This window comes from Lemur catta, chromosome 1 (genome assembly GCF_020740605.2).
Source record: "Lemur catta isolate mLemCat1 chromosome 1, mLemCat1.pri, whole genome shotgun sequence".
NCBI classification, from domain to species: Eukaryota; Metazoa; Chordata; class Mammalia; order Primates; family Lemuridae; genus Lemur; species Lemur catta.
Window position 1 is genome coordinate 37,966,759 of NC_059128.1, and position 4,528 is coordinate 37,971,286.

The 4,528-nt window shown below is 47.8% G+C and overlaps 1 pseudogene across 1 annotated transcript; it reads left to right on the forward strand.

Moving 5' to 3' along the window:
* The first annotated feature begins 295 nt into the window (after nucleotides 1-295).
* Nucleotides 296-1,994, forward strand: LOC123648551 (annotated as a pseudogene). Its single transcript, XR_006738658.1, has one exon. The product of XR_006738658.1 is annotated as a keratin, type II cytoskeletal 8-like (transcript).
* The last annotated feature ends 2,534 nt before the right edge of the window (nucleotides 1,995-4,528 follow it).

Sequence of the window (4,528 nt, forward strand, 5' to 3'; positions counted from 1 at the left end):
TAGGTGGGGCTGACAGAAGGAAGAGGAGGGAGTAGAAGCACACTTATCTTTACCCCTGAAGCAATAAACTGGCCTCAGAATATAATGATGATCAACAATTCTCAATAACTACTGTTTAGACCTTTCCTTCTAATCCACAGGGAACTCTCTGATAAACTCATTTTTCAAAAGCATGTTAAAAATCAAGGTAGTAGGAAGCAATTAGAAGAGGACAGCATGGACTGGCATGAACAATATCAAAAAAATAGGTTAGACCTAGAAGCAGCTTCTCGCTCCTTCTCGAGTCTCTGGTCCGGCCGCCTCCACTCCAGCCTCCACCATGTCCATCAGGGTGACCCAGAAGTCCTACAAGGTGTCCGCCTCTGGCCCCCGGGGGGCCTTCAGCAGCCGCTCCTACACCAGCGGGCCCAGTGCCCGCATCAGCTCCTCGAGCTTCTCCCGGGTGGGCAGCGGCAGCAGCTTCCGGAGTGGCCTGGGCGTGGGTCTGGGCGGGGGCTATGCCGGGGCCGGTGGTATGGGGGGCATCACAGCCGTCATGGTGAACCAGAGCCTGCTGAGCCCCCTCAACCTGGAGGTGGACCCCAACATCCAGGCTGTGCGCACCCAGGAGAAGGAGGAGATCAAAACCCTCAACAACAAGTTTGCCTCCTTCATCGACAAGGTGTGATTCCTGGAGCAGCAGAACAAGATGCTGGAGACCAAGTGGAGCCTCCTGCAGCAGCAGAAAATGGCTCAGAGCAACATGGACGGCATATCTGAAAACTACATCAGCAACCTTCGGAGACAGCTGGACACACTGGGCCAGGAGAAGCTGAAGCCGGAGGCGGAGCTCGGCAACATGTAGGGGCTGGTGGAGGACCTCAAGAATACGTATGAGGATGAGATCAATAAGCGTACAGACGTGGAGAATGAATTTGTCCTCATCAAGAAGGATGTGGATGAAGCTTACATGAACAAGGCGGAGCTGGAGCCTCACCTGCAAGGGCTGACTGATGAGATCAACTTCCTTAGGCAGCTGCATGAAGAGGAGATCCGTGAGTTGCAGTCCCAGATCTCGGACACATCTGTGGTCCTGTCCATGGACAACAGTCACTCCCTGGGCATGGACAGCATCATCACTGAGGTCCGCGCCCAGTACGAGGAGATTGTCAACCGCAGCCGGGCTGAGGCTCAGAGCATGTACCAGACCAAGTATGAGGAGCTGGAGGTTCTGACTGGGAAGCATGGGGATGACCTGCGTTGCACGAAGACGGAGATCTCTGACATGAACTGGAACATCAGCCGGCTCCAGGCTGAGATCGAAGGTCTCAAAAGCCAGAGGGCTTCCCTGGAGGCTGCCATTTTGGATGCTGAGCAGCGTGGGAAACAGGCTGTTGAGGATGCCAAGGCCAAGGTGGACGAGCTAGAGGCCGCCCTGCTTCGAGCCAAGCAGGACATGGCGCGGCAGCTGCGCGAGTACCAGGAGCTGATGAACGTCAAGCTGGCCCTGGACATCGAGATCACCACCTACCGCAAGCTGCTGGAGGGCGAGGAGAGCCAGCTGGAGTCTGGGATGCAGAACATGAGCATCCACACGAAGACCACCAGCAGCTACTCAGGTGGGCTGAGCTCAGCCTACGGGGGCCTCACAAGCCCTGGCTTCAGCTATGGCCTGAGCTCCTTCCAGCTCGGCTTTGGCTCTGGTGGGAGCTCCGGCTCCTTCAGCCGCACAGGCTCCTCCAAGACTGTGGTTGTAAAGAAGATCGAGACCCGCGATAGGAAGCTGGTGTCCGAGTCCTCTGATGTCCTGCCCAAGTGAGCGGCCACTGAGGCCCCTCCAGCCTACCTCCTCGAGTGGCTGCCCCAGAGCCTGTGGGGGTAGGCAACTGTGCCAGGGAGCACAAGGAGCAAGAGACCCATGTGAGGCTCAGCCCCGGCCCTCAGCCCACCCTTGGGGGGAGTTTACTGCCCAGGGTACACCCTCTTACCCATGCCCCCAACTAAAAACCAATTCAATTGCCTTCAATTGCCTAAAGCCTCAGCTAGTTCTGCCAAAAAAAAACAAAAAACAAAAATAGGTTAACTTCTGAATTAACTGAATTGAGACTTACGGAAAACACCGAAGATGATACATGGAAACTGTCGTTATACTCAAGCACAAAGAATGAAGCAACAACTTGCTCTTGAGAGGTCAGCTATAGAATGGTTCTAGGGGAGTATTAAAAAGAGAAGCCTATGAACATCTATCTTACTTCTCTTTTATCTTTGAGAAGGATGATCTTTAGATGGAAAAGATTGGCTAGAGAAAAGACCACAGCAGGGGCATTGTAAAGGAGCCTCTAACTCCAATGACTATTCCCCAGGGTTTCTGGGTGGTTAGTAATGATCACCACAGCCCAGCTGGGGTTTTTGAAGTACAGGGTACGTGAAAATAGGTTCCCCAGAAATAGAGACAAAGACCAGAATTTAAGTACAAGTGGTTTATTTGGGAGGTGATGCGAGAAAGCACAGATAAGAAAGCGAGGAAGAGAGCTGGAGAAGGGAAAGAAGACCATACAGTATGGGTTACTGAGCAGGTGCCCTCTGCAGTCAACTGGGGCTCCATCCTGCCAGGGGACTCTGTGAGACAGTGTAAAAATGTCTCGGAGTGGTCCCACCCAAGGCATGAGAAAGCTGGGACATTACCTCCAATTCCATTAGTCAGTGCCTAAAAGTTCCTTCTGGGTCATAACTCTCCACCATTCCAACCTTTCACAGCACTTGAGCCAAAAGGAAAACCTCAGGTAGAGTTCATAGGAGCTTGTGATAGGACTCTACAGGCATGGTGAGAGCAGAGGGTGTGTGAGAGGGATCCCAACGTACCTACTACAAGGAGAGAGAAAGAAATAGGCAAGAAACTGGCAATAAAACCATGGAGACCTGGTTTTTAAAAAGAGAAAGTGAGATTTTACAACTGATCTTGGAGGTCTTGATAGTAATCTGGGGGCAGTAAACATATATTATAGGTTTATATTATATATTATATTATGCTTTGGAGTAAGTGTAAAAGGAAGCAGAAGCGATGAGAGCCATGAAATAACCTTATTAAATTAATCCCATATCTCTTTTTTAAGAGTCACTAAATTGGGAGGTGAAGGAGAATATGATAGACCAACATAACTGACCTACACAGATCTACTTTCTTTAGGTAGTGTGAAATTGACTAAGCTCAACCACAAACAAACATTAACACATGGCCTACTCAGCCACCAGGTTGCCCAACTTCAAGGAACACAATTTAGATAGTATTCTGCGTGAAAGTTGCCCTCTGGAACACAACATTGAATGCAGTGTGACTAGTGTCTCCTGGACTTGCACAGTACCACTGGCCCTGTGGCAAACATAATGAGAGCACACAAAAGGTTATTCAACATCCAGAGAAGTCTTCAACCCCTCACTCTGAGAGGCCCTCAAGTCTAGAGCAGGAGGAGCCAAACAAGCCAAGAATCTACTCAAGTATATAAATCTCCTCTTGAAAGCTCTTTAAGTATACAAGGCATGATGTCACAAGATATAGCTGAAAAAATTCAACCCTTTTTATGCATGGTCATTAATCTACAGAAAAATTCAGAAAATCCTAGTGGCATGCCAGAAGGCTCCTACCAGGATTTTTATCAATGATGTGAGTGTCTCTCTGTCTCTCTGTTTATACTCTCTCTAATACACACACATACCACATGCATAATATACTCATTCACCTGAAGCAATGTGATATCAAATTTGCAGATCATATACATTTGGGAAAGTGATAGCTACTGGAAGTTGAGCTTCTCAACCTCCATTTCACCTTCTTTCTGGCTGAAGATGATGGAGAGCCTATAAAACAAAAACAAAAACCAAACAACTCTTGTAACTAGAATTGTGGATACAAATTACATTCCACTAATTAGAGGCCCTCATGTTGAATTTGGAGGGTGGAAGTGAAGCAGATTCCACTCTTCTGTCCCTTTTTGCTGTTTTTGTGCTAAGTGAGGTTGTAGAGATGCGAGGTTCTCCTGCAATAGTGTTCCAGTGTCTCTTCTACATCTTTCCAGGTGTCAGGAGGTACAATGGCAGTGGTGATAGCATCTTCATTGCAAGATCACAGTTAGTACTTTGTGTTCTTGAACCCATAATTTCAGAGGTAATCTCGGAGGTAGTATCTTCTCCATTGGTTCAGTTCTGTAATGTTCTGAGAGTTATTTCTGAAGGCCCAGCTTAAAATCCACTCTTTTAGTTCCTCCAATGATTTTCTAAGGACCTAACTGAATGTGTGAAATCCCTTCCTGCTTAAAATACCTAGAGAGGTTTCTGTCTCCTGCATTGAATACTGACTAAGAAGGGTTGATAAATACGTTGAATGAGAAGCAAATATAACATGATACAGTTGAATAAGGATAAACATAAAAGTTTGGTACTTAGGTCAAAAAGCAATTGCACAGCCATAGGCTAGAGGCACTATAACTTATCAGCATCATATAAGAAAAAGTTTAGAGAGGGGCAGCCAAAGATGCTAACGTGGTATCCAGAA